The following is a 26544-nucleotide window of genomic DNA, read 5'->3' as shown; positions in this document are numbered from 1 at the left end:
GGGCTGATTTTGACGAAATGAAATATGTCGATGTTCAATTTGTGGATACTTATTCATTTGTTTATATAAGAATACTAGGAAAGTTTAATAATTGGTATTTATTTTGGGTCCTTTTTACAGATGTACTCAGTTTTCAAATATTCATGTTCAGAAATAAAAAATATACATTGATTGTGTGACACTAGAAACAGGTAACCAAAATTGTGGCTATTTTTATATCTGAAAAACAAAAAAAAAGGTATTTGGACAGACATTTTCATATATGAAATTCAGTTTGTCTGCTTTCCCATGGTTTCTTAAATTGCATAGATGAAGTGGTAAATGACCGACAGATCCATATTTCATAAAGATTTTCTGAAAGAAAAAATGAAAACTAGTAAAGATATTAAAAATCGTTTGAAACAGGTTTTTGCTTTTAAGACATCGACCGAAAATGAGCAGCTTTCTGTGGAAAATCTTGTTACCTGACAACTAATAAATTGCTAAAATATTTTACTAAATACTGCATACGATGGAACAGAAACTTTGGCTTGACCCTCGTATGTAACATGGACATATATTAGACATGCAGATGTACCTACCGAATAAATGAATGGAGAGAAGAATTACACGCAGCTTGAGTCTGGTTTCAAGCGATTTATTGATGAATTTTACTTGTTTCATTCACTTTTAAATGGATTTATTTGATTATTTGATTCGTTGAACTTTTGGACATATGGAAGATGCCTACATTTTTTAGCAATTTGTGGGTACCTTATCGTGTGAAAACTGGTCTCAATCGGCAACAGACCCCAAATTTAATAGTAGTAGAAAAAGTGCAGTATGAAACGCGTTTATAAACTTCTTCAGTCACTCGTTTATTAAATACTCGCTCCGCCCATGCCTAAATAAACTCGTGACTAAATTGTCGTATATAAAACCTTTTGCATAATATACTATTTAAATTTAGTTTAATTATTCTAAATAATCTGTGAACGATGAATGGTTAAAACGAAGAACAATAAAAAGACCTAGACGAATGCTTTTCAGATCCAGCAATGCTGACAAAATTTGTCCTTCGGTGCGATTGAATACTTGAATAACTAGAAAGAATATTGTCAGGCTTTGTGGAGACAGTGTCCGTGAAAGTCATTCGTGACCGAGAAAGAAAAACTTGATAGAAATTTTGTATTTACACTAATATTGATGAAAAAATTAATTGCTTAATTGGAAAGATACCACCCAAAAAGTCGAGCATCTAGCAACTATGTATATAGAGATCTGGTCAAGAAATATTATTTCCTATTACGGCGTCTACAGCAAATAATTACATGCGCCAAAAATGTCGACTACCTTCTGGTATCGGTATCAATCTGTAAGAGACTTGTCCGTTTTTATTAACCACTTTCTTGGCCACCGCGTAATTATTATCTCTTTTTTAATCTCACTTAAGGCAGATAGAAGCAATTGGTATTAGCAATGTTGTATATCTGACGGCGACCTATTTAAAACTGACCTCAAATATCAACGCGAAAACGTACGTGTTGATATGGGTTTTTGGTTTCTTTTAGCAAATTGTGGTACGCAAAAGGTGAGCTACAAGTTGATTTGTAGACCGCGGTTTGCGTGAGGTTAAGAGCAGTCGCGGGATCGTGTAACCACGTTACAATGCTACCAAATTTCCAGCTAGCTTATTACAAAACTTAGGAATTAAGTTAGATAATACGGAATTATGAGTTCTTATGCTTCATATATACAAGATCTTTCGAAAAAATGTGCAAAATTAGGGGGGTGATTCCTTGTTTAAAATAAAGGATAGGAGCCAATCATTAGCGAGTTATCGCGATACAAATATGTTTTATTATTTATTATTATTTATTATTTATTTTTTATTTAAAAATGAAAATAGAACAGGTAAACATTACGGAAGAATTACTTTTATTGAAACACAATTTCTGTATATATTTTTTAAATGTTTGAGTTGGACTACTCCTATCATTTTTCTTCACTAAATTTAAGAAAAAATCTAGTGGGCTGCTGTCTCTTCTTAAGGCGTTTCTTATTGCTTTATTTGACATTGCTCAGTAAATTTGAATACAAAATAGGACAAATTTAATCAAAAATTTATTACCTAATCATTTATTTGTTCAATATTAATAGTTTTCATTCAATAATGCTGAATTAAACAAATGCATTTTATGTTCGAGCGTGCAAACGTAAATTTCTTGGAAGCTTGCCGGCTTTATAGTTTCAGGAATATTATTCAAACGGAATTGTTTAGAACATAATTGATTAATGTTAAATACAACTGCTTGACAGTACCCAATTAAATTATTTTCGTAAAATACTTTCTTCTCGACAATGCTTTACATTTTATTCTTTCATTTGAAAACTGTAGGTTTTATGGATAAATTGCAGGAAACAAAAAATTTCTAATAAACCCGTCTCTCCAAATTTATTTTTTTTATTTCAATGTCTAAGTTTTTCCTTGAATTTAGTTCAGAAAAATGATAGGGCTAGTCTAATTCAATCTCCCCCATTTATTAAAATATATATATATATATATATATATATATATATATATATATATATATATATATATATATATATATATATATATATATATATATATATATATATAGAGGAAGCGTGGTTTCATAATATAATACTTCCGTAACATTTTATTGTTCTAAATATTTTTGTTTTTAAGAAAAAATATGAGAGTATTATTTTTGCGTCAAATTTCTGGCGCGATATTTGCCTAATGGATAGCTTTTGACCCAACGTTTGTATAACAAAATATATATAAAGTACGAAATAAGAAGGAATAACCTTCTCAAGTTTTCCGCTTTTGTCTTGAAACACCTTTATATATAATCGCGTTTTCTATATATCACAGTCCTGAAGATGAAAAATTGCCCAAACATCCACCATACGTGAATCTGATTTTTCATAATCTCAGCCAAAAACCCATTAATTCCGTTATATCGAAGGGCAGGCTTTTAAATTTGTACTTTTGATTATTTATCTAAAAGAAAAAAAAACACAATTATTGAGATATCTATTATGGAAACCTATGGAAAACATTAAACATAAAACATAAAACATTAAAAATAATTTTAAAAATGGATAACTGGACACGTAAGTGGAAATCCTTGACAAAGGTAACTTTTTTTAGTTTTAAATTCTCTTATTCATATTTTAGGTTACGATAAAGATATTGCAATGGGGTTTAAACTATGTTATTGGGTCATATTTGACTATCTAAATGACATGAAAAAGTTATATCATTGTATTTTTTGTTTATAGATTTTTTTATGATTAGCAACAAATTAAGCAGTGGCACTCGCACCACTCATATGATGATTCCTAGCCAATGAGAAGTACTTTATCACTTATCAACTTTATCACTTAATTATTTTCGAAAAATTTTGAACACCAGCCAGCATTTACAAGCATGTAAACCTTATACAAAAAAGATTTTACTTTGTCGCAGCTTAAAAACTTTAAGAACCATTAAAATTACCGTTACGCTTACTGGGACACCCGGTACTTTGAGTCAAATAAGATGCCCCAATACATTAGAACTCTAAAATTGACCACCCTGTGTACCTGTTCCATTTTTCTTTTTCGCGTCTCTCACTTATTCTTTCTAACGTCAAATTTAATTATCAATGCAGCGAATGAGCGAAGAGATTTCACTGACATTACCATTTTTTTCTAATAAAGCCGCGCGGCGCGGACAATCCGGCTGGAAAACGTAGGCCTGAGGCTCGATACGGAACCATTATCGGCTCATCTTTCCACAGCTCTTTTTTTTTTCGCCGTTTTCCACCCGCGGAACAGCACGCAACCAACAACACAGCCGCGTATAGCAATTAGCGCCGCAGCGGTTCTGCTGTCCTCCACGCTTATTTAGATCAGAGGCCCGATAACGGAAAATAATAGAGTTATTCTAGCGAGACGCGCACGATATTTGCTCTTCCTTCCTCTAATTGGCCCGACTTTTCAATGCATTAATTCAATAATCGGCCGTCGAGCCGCGCTAATGTATTCATTTCACTTTTATTATTATTAACTGCGAGCACACACGGCTGACGATCGGTTATTACGATATTACCCGTTGCCTCGGAGTCGGAAGGCTATTTGGACCGCGCGTTCCGCGAAATAATCGTGGCCTTACGCTGAGTTTCCGCGCAGATGTTAACCGAATTTTGGCCACTTCATTTATGGGAACGGTTAATTCGGATACGTGTCCCTATTAGACGGAAAAACGAGTGATAATTTATTGAGATGTTCAAGATTCAAGATTCATAACTATAGGGGTTAATCTAGGTTCGACTCTCAGATTAAAGTCTCATTCTAAACGGTGCGAAGCCGAAAACTCAGTTGAATATAGAATTATTCGTTATAGTTTGCTAGATCCAAATAATATTTATTATTGCCATCTATATCCAAATCTAGATTCAAGATCAAAATTTGGGAAACCCAAAGCTATCTAGCCTACATAGCCGCTCTGTGGAGTGTAGTAAGCTTCGATAGCGGCTCGTTAGTGTGGCTCGATGCATATGATTTGGTTATCCCCAGCAGATAAAACCGCACTCTGGAAAGGCAGTACCTTTTTTTCACTCCCATTGGGCTTTCTAAGTCGTCAATGGTATTACGGTATTTCTAGCTTAGCAGGTCTGCTGTAAATTTGGTCTTCTGTCTCGGTCCTGGCATGCCTCTCTACCATTTCCGGTATTCTCTTTGATGACTGCTTTTGCAGAGGGTTTATCCACCCCCAAAATATTTCTTGTCCAATCATGTGCCTTAATGAATCTTGGAGGGTTACTTTCGGTACCTACGTGGCTTTCGTGCCTAGACTTGCTATTTCGTTTAATACCTTTTGACAATCTGAAATTAACGGATTTTATTTTTCTTCTTTTCATAGTTCTTATTGCCGCAGTTTCCTTTTTATTTATCTTGCACAGTGTTCTAGTATGGTACTTGGAATACTCTGGCTAGCTGGTTTTTTATATTCGTTTATGAAGCGTTTTTGCAGTCTTCTCTGATTGGGATTTGAGTTGGGAATTTCTGTCCCTACTTTTATACTAGTAAGTTCTCGAACTCGGTGCAGCCCGCTTTTAGTGGCTTCAAGTTATCATACTCATCAGGCACAAATGGCATCAAAAACTTTTAGCTTTTGTGTAATTCAATTTAACAGAAAAGAAATTTATAACCTACAAAGTGTTCTGATCGTTCCGCCAATTGCTGGGATGATTAGAATAGTAAAAAATAACTTTAGTCCGGTTAATACTTAAATGAAATTTAGACTACAAACACTTCTGATCGAGTTATTTGAATATTTTGTGCAGGACCCTAGCCCGGAAACTATTTTATGGAGATACTTTTTAAGTTTCCTGAGCAAAAGTAATATTTCTTAAACAAAGAAGATATTCTTGTTTTAACTAAAAAAATTGCGGGTTTTGGAGTTATTTGAGGTTTAAGCATGTAACGTCGACCGAATTAATGACTTATTTTTGTCTTAACTTAAATGCTCAGTACGTTGACCGGTAAAATTGAATTGATTTAAAATACATTTACGAGTCACGAGGTTGCTATGGGGCTTCGATGTACAATACAATACTTTTGAAAACATATTTAAAATATTCTATATCCAAAGTCCAATTAAATGATTCCTGGAAAACCATTTGTCCATAAAGGAATATAATTTATTTTATTATTTATCGCTAGTTTAATTCAGAGACGAATGTTTGATCCCTTTTGTCGACATTGCCATGTATCTCTTTCTTTTTAGTTCATCTTAGCTAGAAATATTTAATAGAACAGCACAATGGTAAACAAAAATAGGGTGAGTGTAAAGTAATTGTAAAACTAATACTAATTAGCATCCGACTTCCTGGACACCCCTTGTTTGTTGTTGTTATATATTAATGACTTATTATTATGGTTGTAACAGAAGTAACTGCGTATTAAATTGTTAGAAAAATGGAAGTTACTTCACATTTGACGGCTCAGGAAACCACCTCATGATGTGGTAGTTTATGAACACAGAAAAAAAATCTTCATTTGGATGTGCAGCGGGCTAGTAAAACTGACAAAGTTTTATTTTTCCTTTATTATTTTTTTTCTGTTCTTTTCCAAATTTTCTTTTTTGCTTTGCTTAACCAAAAATGGTCGCTTGCAAATCAACATTTCTTGTTTTTTTTTATTAAATATCTGAAATTAGCTGGTACTTTCCAAAAACCGTTTCCCAAAAAATGGGCACGTGTAAAGAAAATACAATAATTTAAAAAAAAAAACAATAACTTTTAACGAGAAAGCCTGCGTTCGTCAAGTACCCATCGACTTTACGATCGTTGGAATTAATGCAAAATTTTGTTTAACGGCTTCATAAATAATGCAATTAGCATGCAAGCGAGTATATTATTTATAGTTGCATTTAAAAAAGGATTTAACGCGAAGGCTTAAACGAAAGTAAAATTTAGAAAAGGCAATAAAAAGGTGAGGAAATTCTCTGTCGTCGAAAAAAGAACTTAATTACCGTTTGTGCTTTAATGGCAAATCTGCAGTTTTTAGTTTGTTCTACGCTCTTGGAAAAATAAAATAAAAAACTGGAGACAGTAAGTCACATCCCAATTCTCACATCGCGTCCGGGTGTGGAAAAAATGGTTACGAAGGAATGTTAACGTTGATAGTAAGTAACAAAGTTAAATGGAAAGAACGCTTTGGATGCGAGTTCTTATGTAAGCCCGGAATTAACGACTTCGCCGTCCTATAAATTCCAAACCAAAAGAAATCCACAATTAACAAAGAAGAAGAAAGAAGTCCGCGGACAAAAAATTCACGCAGCGGTGCTCAAGTATAAATAAAAGTCACTAACGTCTTGAAAATCCATAATTTTTCTCATAGGTGGAAGTAAACAAAACACCAACATATTCGAGATCTAGGAGTGTTCAAGGTCCAATCAAGGCAGCCGGCAATTCTACGTTATAGAAAATATTCTCTAGCCATACGACCATGGGCGCACCACGAGATATTTCTGAACACATTTATTTCTTTTTGCATGTGTTGGTACTGTTAAAATTGCAGAAGAATATTTATTATTTATTATTAATTAATGATTACCAATAAAAGCATGTTCGTATGGTTTAAATCAAGAAAACCTAAACTTTATAGAAAAAGATTGACAAGTTTCATAAGCCATGACTACAAGTTTATTTGGCAGATTAATAATTGAATAATAATAATTCCGATGTAAACAATTTGCGTACAGCTAGAATTTGTGTGCGTTCCTTATCATACCCTTTTAATTATTGATTGGACTGGAAATTCTTGGTAACACCTAATAAAATAACGTAAAAAATGGTCAGCAACATTAGAATAATAATAAAATGTGAAGCTTGTGTGACAGATCGTAAATAATTGTTTCTCATCATCATTGCAAAACATCCCAAATACCCAGCCCAATAGGTGACTTGCGACGTGACAATCAGAATTGGCAAACACGTCAAGGTGTCATGGCTAAAATCTACCGATAACATGAAATCCCTCTTGAACCCGTAATTAAAGTACCGTTAATGTGACTGAATATCTGAACGGTATTTTCAAGTAGAGATTAGAAAAATAATTTTCGTGTGCGCCTCTGGAAATACGCGTATGCGTTCATGAAAAATTACGAAATGCGACTCGTTTAGACGACAAGATTAGTGTTGACGGGATCCGCGTGGGTCGATGGGTCTGCAGTTGAAACTGGGTTACTTTGCTCTCGCTCGAAACACGAATTTGCCAGATGAAGCTTTTAACAATGAAAAAGTGCTTTGGCTCTATCTAATGTTTGTTGAATTGTAGTAGAATAATGGACAATGACATAACCGCGATCAATTGATATGATTTAAGAAATTTTTCAATATACCTCTTTTGAATCTTGTTTAAAACATTTAGGATATGATAGTGACAGAATGTAAGCAAAAACTAATTTTGTAAGAAAAGTTTAAAATCGAGGAGAAAAACGCCACAACAAACAAACCATAAAAAATTTCCGACCAATACCCCTGAACAAACTTAAAATTCAGGTTACAGATTCGCTTGGTTCCTTTTTTATATAATGTTTTTAAAGATGTGATTCAATAATGTTAGTAACTCTCTATAGAAGATAGATCAAGCATGCTGATACAGTAAATACACAATTTTCTTTCAGGTGGGAAAACAAACCGAAATGAAAGGATCTTCGAAGACTTTTTCCAGGAAGTGGGGCACTAACGAAAGCCATAAAACCATAACAAAAACCCGTGGAACGTTTCTAGAGTCTTCAGAACCGATTATTAATAGCCGCCCGCTTAGATATTACCCGAATATAATTGCACGTTCACGACCTGTAATACCGGGTGGTCTCCGCGCTATTAGGTTAGAAGCAGCGACTTGCATATCCACCAATGTCAACCCTTATGGTGTCGAAAATCAATTTCGTAGTCGAATGATGGGGATGGAGATTATAAAGTGGCAGAAAAATGTTTAATTATAGAATAGAGGGTAATTTTGCCAAGGTAAGATCACTAAAGGAATGAAAGATCATTATTCATATATATATATATATATATATATATATATATATATATATATATATATATATATATATATATATATATATATATATCCAGCAACTATATCGATGAGAAGAATTTGATTATTTAGTTAATACATATTATTTATTTAAATTTATTAAATTAAATCACATTGCCATTAACCTATTTTATTTTATTATACTTTATTCGCCACCTCCAATAATCGATTTTGGACAGACAACCCCGATTCGTCGTAATTTCGTCACAATTTGGCAACGGGGCACGCCAAGGAAATGAATTCATCTGTCGAATCGGCAGCCTTCGATGAAAAAAGGAACAATTATTAATCATGTTCCTTTTACACTAGCCTCATTAAAAATTAACTAGTTGGGCCGAGGTGTAATTAATCATACCACATCTATCAACACATCAATTACCGTGGGCTCGAAATGTCTATTTGGGACAGATAATATTTTATTTAGGCATTTGTATACGAGTAATAAAATCCTCGGCTTAATCGCATTGCCCGGAGGGTGTAAATGAAGAAGTTTTACTCGCAACGAGCTTGCAAGTCTATTTTCAGTTTAAGATGTCAGATTCGTTAACTTACACACACAATAAAAATAACCTCAACCCACCACGATTAACGAAAAGATACTAATTGAACCGTATTCAGTCTGCTTAAAAAAACTAAGGAATGCGCGTTAGGTTAAATCTTCAAAATATTTAACATAAAAAATAAATAAATAACTTGAAAAACAGCAAATACATTTGATAAAGTCCCTTGATAAGGTTGCACTGGTACTGGCTGATATAAAATTAATCAATTTGGACTATTTAATTATATAAAGTATTTCACCTATTGCAGGTTTAATGGTTTGGTTTATTTCTCTATGTCAGATTTTCAGGAAATTGAATTTGAACTCGTGGCCAATAAAAAAATGATGGAAACAAAGTGAAGCTGTTTCCAATTTATGTATGTTCATAACATCGTTCTTATGTTGATTTACACGTTTGCCAAGCTTTACAGAGTTTTTTTTACTATTTATGGCTCTGCAACACAGGCAATTGGTCAGTGAGTCAACTTCAGTGCTCGCGAATCCCTAGATAAAATTAAATAAATTTAAATAATAAATAAAATAAAAAAATAAATGACGAGTGAAAAATCATTTCGATAACTATAATTTCAAGCCCGTTCAGACGACATGTTTCCAAGAGGCGGGAAATCTTTCTTGCCACAAATTGAAGCTAGGTTGGATGGAACACGATATTGTTCATATGAAAAAGAGAAGAAAAATAGTGTTCTAAATAAACCATATAAAATTTGCGAATTGACTGAATGGATAAGACAATCAAGAAGACGTAATTCAGGTCATCGATCAGGTGAGCAGTAATGGTTACTTCTTAAGCACAAAGTAGTGACTTCTTTCCTCTTTAGTGTTCACTTTATAAAGCAATGCTTAGTAGGAGACGTATCAAAGTGGGAACGAAAATAAGTAGGACCATGATCTTACATGCTAAACTCAAAGTATCATTTTTAACTAGTGGTAAGACCGCACTAAAATATAATTAAAAATATAATGGACTTTACAATTAAAATTAGTTAACTGATCTTGAAGGGAACTTTGGAAATCTGAAAAAATAATGACTTTGCTGATGTTATTGAAATCAATCCAATAGGGTTTTCTGAGCAATCCGAATGTCGTTTCTAGCGCAGAAAACTCGTGCCATCATCAGCAGGTTAAAGTTTCGCAAGCGCAAGGCAGTTCTTCCCCCTTAAAATCCCGTAATGAGTCATGGTTGCTATTAATGAATAACAGCGGACAAATTTCGGACAGAAATTGGTAGATAATTTTCTTTTTAGTTTTGATTAGTTTCAACATGGGACTAGGGAATCATCAAATTCAGTGCATCACGAGCGACACTTTCTCCGAACCCGTCGTAGGTGGCAACGCCGCATCCTTTAAAATAGATGCTCGCACTCGTGCGCCGACCAAATTGAAAACAAACCGGCCCAAACCATAAATCACGTGGCGGAGACTGTTTCAAAATAAAACATATTATAAAGTAATTAAGTTTTTCCTGTATAAAATAATATTCTCTCGGTAATTGTCTTTTAGTCCGTTAATTTAAAAGCCAAACGTGCAATCCCGAACCGTTTTTTTTTCTCCTTCTTCGTCCGTCCGTTATCCATATATCATCACGCGCGGCTCTCCGTGTCCGTCGCCCGAGTGAGTGAGTGCGAGTGTTATTCGTTTCCTCCGGCTGGACACACACACACATGTCATTGCCATTACTGCTATCTGCATCGGTGTATGCGTGTGTAGGGCATTTTCGTTAGTTTTGGTTAGTTTCAATTCAAATTCAAATTATTAATTTATAATATTTTAGTTTTTCTTTTTAAATTCTCTAATTTGTTCTTATTCCTAAATAAGTCGATTTGGGATTAATTGTATTGTTGTCTTTGTCTCTTGCGGTGTTTATGAGTTCCCCTGGTGTTTCGACCGGTCCATTGTCTAGCATTTCTAGCACATGATAGCTTTTTCCTACCCATTCCCGTCTGGGCTTCTATTTTTCCTTTTAGTATGAGCTGCAGTACGAAATATGTGTTGTCCTAAATAGGAGATGTTCCGCTTTTTAATGGTTCCAAATATTTCTCTCTCTTGCATCATATTAACTACTTCTTTATTTTGTATTTTATCGGTCCAGAGTATTTTCAGGAGACATCTTGTATGTCCACAGTACTTCTATTCTTCTATTCGATTTGTATTTCTGGTGTTCATGGTCCACGCCTCCACGCCATAGAGAAATACAGACCTACCAGGAGTAGCTGTAGTAGCTACTAAAATGCTGCACGAGCTATTTTTATTCTCGTTAGAATTTGCCACTTAGGGATCTAGACCTCATGCAGTCAGCAGCCAAGACATTGATACTTTTAAACTCGGACTATAAATCAGTTTTCTATGCTGAGTGTTGAGTTCTTATTCTCTCGAATAATGATCATGAATTAAGTTTTCTTTGAATTAATATTTAGCCCATATTGCTTTGCTGCATGGTAAATAAATTACTCAAAACGATCTTGCCTTGATAACACCATTTCATCAAGTTTCATTAAGTGATATACGACAACAATATTTTTGCTGTTGCTTTCACAACTTCCACGTAGTTGTTGTTATTGTCGCCCAGGAAATATTTTCCAATGTTCTCCGAGCGTTTTCTTTAATTTTCAATAACATTGTATTCGAAATCGTCAGAGAATAACAATTTCCCTATCATATGCATTTGTATAGGTTTTTAGGTGAACAAAAGAATCTGTAGCATGATTAATAGGCTTCTGCTTCTGCTCCTGTATTGTTAGCTTCTGCCGATGCTGACAATGCAAGAATTTTTGATGGCAAAATAAAAAAAAAAGATTAGACGAGACATTTAATATGCGCATGCGCGTGTGTCAGTTTAGATCTACCGTTTTTTCGACATCATTTTCGCAAAATGCACCCAGAACTCGTTAGATGTTTTGAGAGAAGGAGTTAAGTATATGGAAATAGCTCTTTGATGGATGAATCATTTTTTGTTCTTGTATTAAAATTATTATTTAGGTAACATTTGTAGCCTGTGAGACTTTTTATTTTCTTGATAGTGTTTGACACTATTGGGATTGTATTAGAGCAACTTAGTTGGATACCACCCTTTCATTTACATAAGAACATAAAGACTCTTTTATTAATATTATATTTATTATTATTATTATTATTATTATTATTATTATTACTATTATTATTTTTATTATTATTATTCAAATTTCTACGAAGATATCATTTCCGACCAAGGCCCATCAATTTTTGTCGCACTATTTCTTTCTACGTTTGTAAAATAAAATATCAGAAAATTTAAAGGCAAAATTTTATGTGATTCACCGAATTTTAAGTTTTTAATGTTTGTTTTGTATGTCACTTTCGCTCACCAATCGCTTCGCTATTCTCCTAATTTTTTAGTTAAAATCTGGAAACTCAAGATTAATGAGTGCTATTTCAATATTATATACTAATGTTAGAGTACCAAAACACCACTTTTAATGATTTTAACCATATTATTGTGTCGACACTAAAGAAAATAACCATAAAGCAAGCCGTCGGCGATAATCGTAAATCGTATAGTTTAAACTATTTTACTGCAGATATAAAATACAAGTCAAATATTTATTAACCTGTTTTTATCTATTTACAATTGCAAATGTATGCAAAGATATGTTAAACATTGAAAAACAGCCGAAATATTCGTCGGCCGTCATGCCATGAAAACTGTATCATCGTAACAATATGCAAATGATTAGGAATTTTTCGTTAAAAGGGAATATTTTTGTGTGCTGGTTTATTTATCTTGTTTTGGTGATGGAATGGCAATATATCAAAATGTAATACATATATTTAAGTCTAGTCATCACTATGTCAATTGAACGCAATTGCGTTATTATTTTTCAAAAAATAAAATATGTTAAAAAGAAGAAGAAACTCACGTTGTGTCTTTTGAATAACTTTAGAAATATAGCTCTGCAAAAGAACTACGGTTTAAAATCCTCAGATACACTAAGTTTAACTTATATACAATTTACAAATTTTCTGGAAACCAGTTTCAGTGAAGCTCTGAAGAAGCCAACAGAATGATTGGCGACACGTCAGCAAGTGTGGAAGTTTCTTTGAAAAATAGCAAAAATAAGATTTTATTTATGTTAATTTCAAATTAATTGCAAGTATTTCACGTTTACACCTTTGACTCAATCGATACATATGTCAATAAGGCCAATATACAAAGTGTTTCAAAAACATCCGTTGGAGATTCGTCATGCAAAATAAAGACAGAACTCGATACCGTTGTTACAAATAAATAAGGTCCGTATGTTTTTTTTGTATAAAATATTCAAATTTTTACTTCCCAATTGAATGTTTAAGTTAATTTGTTGAACTGCATATTTATTAAACATCTTAGGTGTATTTTCCGATGCCTCTTTGAAATTTGGTTTATATTACACTCAAAATGCTCAAATAAGTAATGAAAGTAAAGTTAAACCCTGACAGTTATTCTGATGGTTTGGTTTATTTTGCATTTGGATACTTATTAAGAAGGGTATCGGGTTAAAATAGTTTGCGGGTGATATAATTTGTGTTGTTATGCATGTTTGAATTAGACTGCACTTATTATATTATAAGGTGAAGTAGTTAATTGTCCAAAATCTTGTATTCTCTTGGTCATTAATTCCATACTCATAGGAATTAGACAAGGCGCGCACTAAAAAATCCCGACTATTTCTTTACGGTGTGTTTACAAAAAATATGTCATTGAATACATTAAAACGGCTGTGCCTCTCGCGCCCACGGCGATTGTTATAAACATTAGCAGAATGGAGTAGGATGTGTTTCTCTCGTCGCACTGCATCATTTCTTCTCGTTGACTCAGGCGGATTGTTTTTCAAGGTAGTATAAAATTCCGTTTGATAATTCATTTGGATTTTATTCATAAATTGGAGCCATCAAACGGTCAATTAATTAAATTATTAACAAAATTTGTTTTTGCGTATTGATTTTTGCGATTGCGGTGGTTCTAACGTTGCGTTTTATGTCATATTTAATGCCATATGATAATATAAAAATAATATAAATATAAAAGCGAATTAAACATATAAATTTCCAGCGTTAAATTCTAGTCGCTAATGCACCTATCGGTTTCCGAATGAATTATATGTTACACCTCTTCTATGAAATCAATATACGTAGTCCCCCTTCTAGTCGCTAGGTGGCACCACAGCTTTAAAGCAGAGCCAAAAAACTGTGGAATAACTTACCATGGACGGTATATTCGCCATCTATGGTCTTAACCTCATTCCTCTTTTTGTGCTTTGGTGGCACATGTTCATTTTTATTCGGCGTCGGTGTTTTCAGCTTTTTTCAGCGTTTTTGGAAGTTAAATGGAGAAGTACAAGTGAGATTTACGTTATTCCTTATCGGATGAAGAAAGAACCTACCTACGACGAAAGATTAAATCTTTCCATCCGCGATTACATAATCGCTAGTGGCGTGGTTCCCATCAACGAGATTTTCTTACAATTGGGAGACGATTTCTTCATCGTCCGGGTTCCGATCGGAATCCCCAGAACTCGAAAGACCCCCCATCTTTCCCACTTATACGACAGCAGTCGTATGTAAGTGTTTCGCAATTGGAAGCAATCCTTTTGTGAGGGGGTCGGCCATACATATGGTTTTATATTTTTTCGACATCGAAAAAATAGAGTTTTCTGGCTCGTCCGGCTATGGATGAGGCGCCCGGGATACTGGGACATAATGAACAATTTTTTATGGCTGTTGGAATGCATTTACTCCATCGTAAGTATATTTTTTAGGCCCTTCAATTAATTCTGATGTCATTGTTGAGCCCCTTGAGACGGATTTAAAGCAAAATGGCCTTTAAGCTATGGGGTCGATAGTCCCAACACAAAGTTTGATGTGTCATGACATTTTGGCAAGTCAGATTAATACCTTTTTGAAATCCGGTGTGTCCGAAGATTGTCTCAGTAACCTTTTGCGTTGATATCCTGTGCCGAAGAATTGCCCGCTCAATAACTCTCCTAAATCGAATGTGCAGATGAAATCTGCCATCAACAAAGGTGGAAAGAAAAGGGATGAGAGACTGACTGCAACAAGGGGTGCTTTGATGGTGGTTGGTAGGACGCTCTTGACCTTGCTTTTGAAACCGGTTAAGGATGAGTAGTACTTACTTCTCATCGAAATGTTGAGTAATGCAATATTTGTTTTAAGCAAAATACACCATTTAGGTTCAGTATATAGAAGTTCAGCCGCGTTAAGCCTTTCGCTGGTCTCAAATGAAATGCAGCCTTGTATGAAGGAAGTGCTCGTTGATGCTTCTTTGCACTCTTGTTTATATGGAGAAGATTTGGCTGATAGGCTCAAATCAATCAGATTAGCTGCAGATTAGTGGCCGAGTTAAAGTCAGGTGCATCCGGAACAAGGCTTTTATAGCATACAAATTTAAACTCGACCGTCCCACTTCGTTCCCGGAAGTTGCAAGGCTGAAGTGGGTGAAAGTCATTGTACCCTCAAAAGAGGGAATACAGGAAGGTTCGAGAGGAAAGGGGGTGGAGTTGTGTCCCCAGGAAAAAATAGTAAGTACTTTTGTTGAAAGATTGCACTAGTTTCGGGACATTTGGAACTCTAGAACTCAAGATGCACAGATTCTACCTTGGTTAGATGGATATAAAATTCCATTTGCGAGGCCAGTTATACAGGACTTGATTACGACAGATCCTGTTTGGTCCCAACAAGAAAAAGATTCAATTTGTAATGTGGTCAAACACCTGTTAGAGATAGGTGCAATTGCAGTTTGCGAACCTTGAAAGAATCAATTTATTTTACAGATCTTTTTGGTTTCAAAATTGGATGGTTCGGTTTGATTAGTTTTAAATTTAAAGAAACTGAATGCTTTTATTGACACTTGTCATTTTAAACTGGAAGACAGAAAATTAGTAGAAACACTCTTCACAAGGAAGTCCTTTATGACCACTCTGGACTTGAAAGAAGCTTACTTTCTAGTCCCAATAATTGAAAATCTAAAGAATTTTCTAAGATTTTATTTTGATGCTCTCTGTTGTCAGTTTAACGTGTTACCCTTTGGTTTATGCACCGCCCCGTGGGCCTTTACAGAATTAATGATATCTGTGGTTTCTTATCTCCCTGCCAAGGCTTTTCCCTCAATAGTTTATTTAGATAACTTTACTATTTGGTGATAGTTAGCTATCCTTAAAAAATGTTCAAGTAACTTGCAACACGCTGATTAGGTTGGGTTATGTTATTAATTATAAGAATGTTTTACATCCTTCGAAATCCAGTAAATTTTTAGGTTTTGTTTTTTTGAATCCCACCACTTGTTTTTCTGATGAGTAAGTAAGTTTTGCAATTTGAACCGTTGCGAAATAAGAGTCTTTGCCGAGCTTTGTGCTGTGCTAGTTTTCAGTTTGCCCAGCAGTTTGTTACAGTTGGGTATATACTAAGAATTTTTGAGAGAATCAAGACTCTAATTATGATATTTGGATGATAATTCCTTGTAATTTACGGAGGGATTTTATGTGATGGCTAAAAAGTTTACAGAATCCTGAATGCCCTGTAAGGCAGCAATGTTACAAACTTGAGATTTTCTCAGATGGTACTCCTTTGGGTTGGGGAATTGTGCCAGAGGACTTTGGAGTCCTAGGGAAGCTCAGTTTCATATTAATGCACTAGAATTAACTGCGGCCTCATTTGGTCTCTAATGCTTCGCCTCGTATTTGACTAACTGCGAGACACTTTTGAGGATTGATAACACAACTGCTATTTTGTATGAAAATAGAATAGGGTGAGTAAAATTTCCTGTTTTAAACGAAATTTCGAGGTGCCTTGGGGTTGGTGTGAAGAAAGGAGGTTATGGGTTAAAGCATCTTACATTCGATCTTCCGATAATTTTGAAGCGGATAAGGAACCCACGAATTTGAATTTTGATGGTGAATGGTACCTTTCGGACAATGCTTTTGCTAAAATAACAAGCAAATTTGGATTCCCATAAATCGAATTGTTTGCTTCTCGCCTAAGTAAGAAATGCGGAAAGTTTATTTCCTAATTTCCAGATCCGTAGGCATCTAATGAAGACGCGTTTACTGTTTTTTGGAGCGACAGTTTCTTCTATGTTTTCCCCCCGTTTTGCTTGTTGCCACTTGTTTTACGAAAAATCAAGGCTTATTGAGCTACAGGGATCGCAGTAATCCCTTACGGGCACAGCCAGCAATGGTTTGCTTTTTTTTCATGGGAGGCGTTGTAGTTATTTATTGTTTCTAATTCCAGACAAATTACCTTCTCCTTTTGACAGGAGAGGTCATCCTGGCTGCAGGGATTTTGTCAGGCAAGCATTCCAGAAGATTTGCTGGATATTTTTCTATCATCTGTTCAGAGCGCTACCTTGAGGCATTTAATACCTGCATGCATTTAAACTTTGGTGGAGCTTCTACGAAAGGAGGGGAGTGGAGTGTTATTACTTCTCACCTAGGCTGTATTAGATTTCCTTACTATTCATTTTAGGCAAGGCAAGTCCTATGGCTCATTGAGTTCTTTCAGTGCAGCACGGCCTTATTTTTGGATCAGATTTATTTAACAATGCAAATCTAACTAGGTTTTTTAAGGTGTTTATAATCTAAGGCCAAGTAAACCAAGATATAACAGCACTTGGGGCCCTAGTTATGTCCCTGACTTTGTAAAAGGGTTACGTTCTAATGACTTGTCATTAAAGCAATTAACTGTCATTAAAACAATTAAATTAGTTTCTCCTACTGAAGTTAACGATTGTACATAGAGTCCCAACGCTCTCTCTTATAGAATTGGTCAACATAAAATCATTTCCAGATGGATTAGAAATTAGAATAACGAATCAAATTAAGATTTCAGCTATAAATAAGACTCGACCTGTTTTTTAATTTTGCATAAATATGAAGATGTAAATCTTTGTGTGGTTTCAAATATATTATTGAGAGGGCCAGTGCTTTAAGAGGCAGTGAATCTCGTTTACTCATTACATTTAAAAAGCCTTGTAGGGCAGCAACTATACCCAACAAAAGTAGATGAATAAAGATAACTTTAGAAGATAGTGGTGTCTACACCTTTAGTTTTACTGTTCACAGAACTCGACATGCCTCAACATCGTCTGCGTTTTGTAAAGGTGTTTCAATTGATATGATTGGAAAAACGGCAGATTGGTGAGAATACTCTAAATGTTTTCCCCTTTTTTATAATAGACCTATTTGTACAGCAAGTGCAGGCCTTTTTGTTAATGCCACATTTGGGACATAGAATTTTTCAGAAGGTTTGTTTTCTCGGATAGCCATTTATTTTGTATTTGTACTCGAGGCTTTCATAAACTTCCTGGATTTCCTTATATAGCCGAATAAAATCGTTTTATAACAAATTTGCTGAGTTGCCTTTGAAAGTCTACGTATATTGATTTCATAGAAGAGGTGTAACATATAATTCAATGATCAAACGAACTTACCTGGTAAGTGAAGTTCGATCGTAATTATATGTTACACCTCTTCGTAGAAATCACCCATTCCCGCCCAATTTACTGTTCTGAACAGTACTAAAATGCCCTTTGGCAAATTTATTATAAACGGGCTTTAAAATAGAATGAGGTTAAGACCATAGATGGCGAATATACCGTCCATGGTAAGTTATTCCACAGTTTTTTGGCTCTGCTTTAAAGCTGTGGTGCCACCTAGCGACTAGAAGGGGGACTACGTATATTGATTTCTACGAAGAGGTGTAACATATAATTACGATCGAACTTCACTTACCAGGTAAGTTCGTTTGATCATTGAATAATCGCCCAGAAACCGCAGTAGGTAAAACATCGCTTTATGACTGGGAAAAATTTCCCAGTAAATGCGGGAACCCCTAATTATACGTTAGGTTTTTTGTTTTCAGTAGCGATTTATTATTTTTATTTACATTCGCGGATTGAACTTGTTTCAAAAATCAGAAAGATTATAAAACTATCGTTACTTTTTAAATTCCGAGATTTTTGTATAAATGGAAACGGTATATCAACCTGCCATAAAACAATTTTCTCCACTGACAGTAGTAGATTAAGCCGAAGATAAATATTGTTTATAATTATTGCATATTACTCGACTTGTAGCTTGTCTCGCGCAACGTAAAAAAACGTATTTAGTAGACACGACTCCTATTATATTTATGATGTATAAGATCAAGGTCTTGCCATTGAAAATAAGCGTTTTGTGTTAGGAATTTTTAACGGAAAAACTTTCGAACATGTAATTTTATCTCTTCTGTGAAAAACTGCTGCAATTTTATCCGATTCTTTGGAAAACGTATTGCGCAGCGAAACAAGTTAATAAGTGTTCTAGCTAAAAAAAAATTGTATTAAACCTGACATAAAAAACGCTCAAAAAAATTATATCAAGAGAGTTTTAATTTACGTACAAAAGTGACCACACGAATCACGTTTCAAACGGTTGTTCTATTTCAAAAAGTTTATTTTCTTCAATAGTATATTTTTACGTGTTATTTTGGTAACATTTTTTAGAAAATTGCTTCTGTAAAATAAGATTAAAAAAAACAACATTCCTTAGGAGATAACGAAGTGGTACCATTATCTTGCGTGTTTTAAAGAACGGCTAACAAATCTGATAGAAGCATTGAATCTCAGTTCATAACAGAAAACAAAAACAAATGCGCGATAGACTACTGCCCGAATGGTAAATGCTTCTGTACCAGTTTGTTACTTTCCTCACCAAACCCAATCTTTCAAATGAAAACGTCTAGTCGAGTGATTAAAACTTTTCGCTGCATGTTGTTGAACTATTGCGTCTACTACAGTCTTACCACTGAAGAAGCTTACCACTCGTGATAGCGAAACGTTAGGATGATTCAAAAAGATTGAAAAATTTGAAATTTTACTATTCGTTTTTTCCAAGATATTTTCCGAAGCGTTAAACAAGCAGGCTTTGAACTATCCAAAAACAATTACATCGCGGGGTAAACATCTCCATGCTAACCGTAACCAGTTTCCGAATATGTGCAATCGTGTTACGCCTCAGCAGAAATATTTAAAAAACTGTCCAAGTTCTGCTTCCTGTTTTGTGGTCATGATAAATACCTTTATTCAATGAATGAACTTAATAGAAATAAGTTATTTGGATTCCACGTCACTGTTATTTAATTGAATCTGAGTTCTTCTTCTATTACCTAAAGTAAATTCTTTAATTTTGCGTAGACGTATCTCAAGAATCGAGAGAAACGGTATCACAGTTTTTTTTTTTTTTAATAAATGCTCATTGTCTCATATACCTTCCTAAAAAATAAAATTCTGTCTATCTCTTCTTCTATCTCTAGGTTTTTTTTCTCCTCTCAGTTTCAGGGCGAGTTTTTGATTTATAGATTTCTCCACATTGGCAAAAATTATAAAAATTATATGCTCGACAAAAATATATTAAGGCCTTGTTAACGGTATATGGCATTTCCTCACTTCATTATGTGTTTAGAATGTTTTCTTAAAATTAGTTATTAAAGAAGAAAAAACAAGAATTCAAATTCAAAATTCAAATTATATCAAAAACTTATTTTCATTTATTTTACAAGTTTTAGCTAGTGAACTTAGTATTAGACATGATGATTTTAAAACCTATTTGACAGAAACTGCTCGTTGGTACAAAATGCCAGTAACTCTCCATAAAATATTGATACACGGAAAAGAAATCGTGAAGTCCAGTGCCAATCGCCAATAAAGAGTACCGAAGATACAGCAGGCTTGCAACAAATCTGGATGTATTTCATAATTTTTTACTTTCGTCCTATCCAAAAATCGCAACTTTATGCAAAATCAAAGCTTTCAAAGAAAATATTAAAATTCTTAGGGAATCAGACCAATACCAAGACCATATTAAGTGTTGATTTAAAATTAAACTTGTTATATTGTTATTATGATTATTAAATTGAAGTTGGTACTGCTTAATTTTATTTTGAAATATTTCCTGTTTTTTTTTTAATCGGTTCCTTCAAAAACTACAGATTTGCCATTATCTCAGAATAAAGAATACAAGGTGATAAAGCCAGATAATTTAATTTCGGTGAAAATATTTATCGTAAAATGAATTTTAGATAGTTTGACTTTTAATTGCTGTATCACATGATTTCCAACAAAAAATAGCCTTTAAATAATTTTTCAAATTTTTGTTCATTCTGGCCCACTGTGTGACGGCCTCGAATCAGGACAACAATTCTAGTACGCTTAGTTGTTCGGTGCATTTGCATGCTTCTGTAAGAATTCTAGAACAAACGCATTGGGCAATCACAAAACGAAGGTTCAAGTTTTCGTCTCGAATATTATAATAGCAGGAGAACAGCTTCGCAGCTTGAGTTATTTGAGTTTGACTTAAAATCATCTTACTTCTTTCTTTAGAAAATGGAGAATAGAGTTCATTTATTTTGGATTTAAATTCTAGCAACGTTGTGTCCAATTGGGATAAACAGTGAGCGATCTTCTTGATTGGGTTTTGATAATTTTGCGGCAGATCTACTAAACGGTTTCCTAATACATTTGGTCATTTAACAACTCAAATTCAAGACATATAGAACAAAAAAGATGGTAACAAAAATTCATTGACTCATATTGCGACCTCCTGATCAAACTCACACACTCACGAAACTTCAATAGTATGTATTACACCTGATATTAAAAAAAAAATGAAATGTAAATATCACACTGAATTCACATATTTTCGAAGTCGGCAATTCTAACAAGGTCGTGGTGGGTTCATTTTTCGTTTAGTGCGGTAGTTTTTTTGCGACGCCTGCGCGAATTTGCCGGATCTCCACAGTGTTAATTGGTCGTTTCAACAATTTGCGCAACAAATTCATCCTCTTAATCTGTTTATTTATAGTTTTATCGAAATCCCATATTTTTCATTATAAAACCCGTACAGAAAAAAAAAACAGTCACGGTCAATCTGTTAAGATTATTATTATTGCAAAGATTTCTCTGAACGTTTCTAATATTACGAAAACACGTCTATAAATTGTGCACGTGTTTTCGTAACTATACTTGTAGCTTATACAGGAAAGATCGGTTGATATCCGAAGGTAACAGTAACCATTAATTGATAGTGTAAAATTATTGGTTTTGTCCGACCATTAACGTTTTTACGATGTGGATGATCGTCAGCGTTTCTGAATCTGAAGTTATGGTTAAGATTAAAATGAAAGGTTTGGAGGAAACTCAAATCTGAAGACGGCCTAACAGCCCCTTCATTTAATTTGCCGATCGCTGATATGCAGATTTTGTCTGGTCATTAACAAATTGCCGACAAGAGAATAGTTGACATTTGAAATTATGCTTTATAGCCAATAACGATTGCTTTTTACTTGTTTGAGAAGTAAAATAAACGCGAATTCTAGACATACAGATGAAGAAATGTCGCTTTTCTATTTTGTAGAACTTCTTTCCGGTTCAAATGGTACACGTGAGAAACAAAATTAAATAAACAACTAATTAGTGTGGATCGTGTAAGATCAAAAAGATCAAGTAAATTAAAAAAATAAATAAGGTCTTCACTAATTATTCTTCAAAAAAATTACACACTTAACATGTAAAGAATGAGATTTATGTGGGTTTTCAAATAGCTTTTGATCTACACTGATATGACATAACAACTGATAGAGACTCAAGAATATTGGCATGGATGACAAGTACAACGGCAATCAATGAGTAAGACAAGATTGCATGTTGAAGCATCTAGTTTTTAATATTACCTCAGAGGGAGATCTAGTCTACAAATGAAACAAAAGTTGGCATAATAAACTACGACTGGTCTTGGCTTTAATATCAAAAACATGAAAATGTTAGCGATTATATTTATTGTGTATTGTATATATATGAATTTAGGCCACGTAGATTTCAAACCGGCATTACATTTTGACATAGCTATTGAGCTTGAAATTTCCGAATTACTGAACTCGATTACAGTTAACATTATCTAGAAAACTCGCCCTGTTGCCAAGTTATAGTAGAAAACGGAGAATATGTTATTTTTAGCGATAAAGCTTTACTGAAATTGCTTTATTAGATCAATAATACTACACTTAAAAATATAATTTACATCGAGGTATCTTATTTATTTATCAAGCAAAGTTAATCGAAAGTTAACTTACTCACGAAGAATTTCATGTCTAACATAATGGTTAGCGTCACTGCAAAAGGATGCACAACATTTTACGACTTCATTAATTTTAACTGCTGTAGGTATTCTACTGGTGGTCGACACGTTCAGCTGAAACAGCTCACTTCTCTAACCACAGCTATGAGCCATATAGATGTCGTTTAAATACGTGAAAAATACCCACCAACGAATCAAATAGCAAAAACAAATAAAAACTGGTTATCAAAGGTTGAATATACTATATACAAAATGTTTTAAAATTGCCTATATTTATTGATTTACGTGATATGTCCAATCTGATCTGTCTAACGTACTGTTTCAAAAATAGAAAACAATAGGAATAATAAACGAATATGTTTTATTTCAATTAGTGAATATATTTTTGTTCGAATGTCATGAAATTTAGTAGTCTGAAGTTCTGATAAGGTACTGAGGATTTAATTTTGGAAATATATGACCAAAAGGAGATACTATTTGCTAGGATCAATCTTTAAACAATCGCTTAAGTGGAAATTGGATAGCGAGCTGTAAGACTGTTTCGTAAAAGCATGCAACCCTTACTGAGGTACAAATTCTTCACACATCTTCACGAAATTTCACAACTATCTCCGGAAACTATTACATGTAACACAATACCCCGACTGCGGTACGATATCCCCCGTGTGCACATTCTAAATTGGTCACTTACCTAATTGTTTACACTGACTGTTTTCAGCCGGTAAGCAAACTGCTTGTACAAATTTCAACGGGTTTGATGTAACATTGACAGGTACCCAAGGTACCCTACGGTGTTTGTTCAAGCAGTGTGGCACTTCAAACAATGCTAAGTGTGAAAATTAACATGACTAACAAGTACGTAGAACCCGTAGCCGAAAATAAATATACGGTGGCTCGCACACCTGGAACCAAGCGTCAGCCTTTTTGTCCGCTAAAATCATAAGCGCGACGAAAACGCATTGAACGAAATTTATTGACGTGTGAAATTGTGGTGCCCGCGCAGTTCAAAGACGAAAAAAACCCGACGGCGAGTACTTTGAAACTCACGTTTTACGTTTACGAAGTTTGGCAAATAATGCCCTAACAGTTAAGCGGCGGCTCAACCTGAAAACTGAGTCTATGCAGGAGAGTTACCTCAGAGAATGCATTTCATTTTTTAAACCATTGTTTTAAATACTTAAGCTGATTTTAAAAACGTATGTTGGTAGCTACGGTTCTATCTACCTAATAGAATCTCAAAAGCTTCCTATATTAATCCTAAGTATTTTCAAAGGAGAATATCAGAGTTAGTAAACTAGCGTTAATGTGTTTGTGAATTGATATTAAAATATTAAAAAAAGTTAAGAAAATATACCCTTGCTAGAGACACAGTTATGACTTCGTTCCCAACTCCATTTTTATTCTGATTTGAAGAATATCCTGGTTTAATTGTGTATTTTATGGTCCTTCAATTCGATGTATGTGAGGGTTTCAAATTAAGAAAATCGTGAATTATCATAGGTACTAACAAAATAAGCCAGCAGAGTGCCAAGCAAAGGATCACGTGTTCACTTTAAATGAAATAATTTCCAGAACATTGGAAAGATTTAAACCAGTATACGTAGTTTCGCGAATAAAAATATGGAAAAGCCTACAAGCCAGAAATGCAATAAACTAATAAGATTTAAGCAAGAAATTGTGTAATAAATAAGAACATGAAATCAAACACAAGAAGAAGTGTGAGAAGTGTAAGACCTTTTCTATCGATCGCCCTTTACAGCGATCAAAAGCCCTTTATGTTGGATACCGACCACTAGGAGGTACCAACTTCGAAATGTGCCTTCACCGATGATATAACGATCAAAGCAGTAACTACACTAGTACTAGTACTAACACAAAACGGAATTAAAATGAACACAAATAAAACCAAAGGCAGTGTCACATGAAAAAGATAAATTATAGGTCAAAATACGTGGGACATTAATAGAACAAGTTAGTAGACTCCAGTACTTGGAAACTATGTTTGAAGAAACAGGAGGACACAATACAGAATTAAATAATAGAATGGAAAACGCAAATAAGGTAAAGATAAAGGAAACTAAAATGAAAGTTTATAAAATAATTTGCAGACCAATCACACATCAAGAGCAAAATTGGAGCAGCAGAGATGAAATACTTGAGGCGAGTGAAAGGGAATAACCAGAAGGAAAAAAATTAGAAATCTATATAAGAATTCAAAGAAAAGAAACAACTTGGTTGGTGGGGCCATTTACGGATATTGGACAGCACTGTACCGGTTAAATGAGTTTGGCAGAGTAAAATGCAGGGAAAGCGGAAAAGAAGAAGGCCCAGAGAAACGTGGGACAGCACATAGGGAAAGATTTTGAAAAAGAGGGGCCGAACATGGGTAGAAGCTAGAAATTTGGCACTAAATATAAAAGATTGGAAACTTCTTATAGATAGTTCGCTAAATTGCATGTAGAAATGTCACCCCTACACACTACGGGTAGAAAGCTGAAACTTTACAAGGGATTGAAGCACGACATTTAAAACGCACAATAAAATATATAATATGATTGAAGAGATTTGTATTGGAAAACAGTATTTCTAGCCAATTTGTGTAATATTAATTTGTACGAGATTGTAATAAAGTTCTGATTAATAATTAAATTTTGGGCGCAAACAAACTAGCGGAATGTGTCAACCTTCGTTTTGTTAAACAAATTAGGTACGTGCTACTAAAGTAAATGCATTTTTGTTTATTGGAACATTTTAACGGTGCATTTTAGGTATTAACGCCATAACTAAATACAAATTAAAAAAAGACCAGTCTGGACACCAAGTAGAAGAAAAATATCATGCAAACTGCTACTATTTTCTGAAAAAGCCGAAGAAGAGTCAAATACCCAGTACCAGATTCAATAAGATTTAAATTTCTATCTCTACGTACTTTTTTTGTGAGCGTCCTAACGAAAATTCACCTGTACGATCCTTCACCTGCTTTAATACCTTTCCGTTTTGTTTGAATATCCCATTCGATATCTTTTACACCTGTTCGGCGGCATTTTTTACGGACACACGCAGTCCAGAGTGTCAGATAGAAAGCTGGTTTGTTTTTCGGTGAGTGGAAATCGACTGATTAATAGACTAGAAAATCCATTTGGTGGGCAGCTGATTCCCAAACCCGTTTCCCTGTCTTTCTTCACGTGTGCAACGCGCGTTGCATAAGAGGTTTTCGATAGCTTTTCTACAATTCGGTAT

The 26544-nt window shown here is 34.2% G+C and overlaps 1 long non-coding RNA gene across 3 annotated transcripts; it reads left to right on the top strand.

Annotated features, from left to right (window-relative positions):
* The first annotated feature begins 14285 nt into the window (after positions 1–14285).
* LOC132697039 (uncharacterized) lies at positions 14286–18921 on the top strand. 3 transcript variants are annotated; one of them, XR_009618109.1, is made up of 4 exons: positions 14286–15717; positions 16452–17371; positions 17426–18330; positions 18384–18921. It is a non-coding gene; the product is annotated as an uncharacterized LOC132697039 (long non-coding RNA). The 3 variants fall into 3 exon arrangements; XR_009618108.1 differs by having other exon boundaries at positions 16693–17371; positions 17426–18921; XR_009618107.1 differs by having other exon boundaries at positions 17426–18921.
* Positions 18922–26544: the final 7623 nt, after the last annotated feature.

Source organism: Cylas formicarius, unplaced genomic scaffold (genome assembly GCF_029955315.1).
Source record: "Cylas formicarius isolate icCylForm1 unplaced genomic scaffold, icCylForm1.1 PGA_scaffold_1__22_contigs__length_36826433, whole genome shotgun sequence".
Classification (NCBI taxonomy): Eukaryota; Metazoa; Arthropoda; class Insecta; order Coleoptera; family Brentidae; genus Cylas; species Cylas formicarius.
The sequence above is the reverse complement of the archived record's forward strand: the minus strand, read 5'-3'. Positions and strand labels throughout refer to the sequence as shown.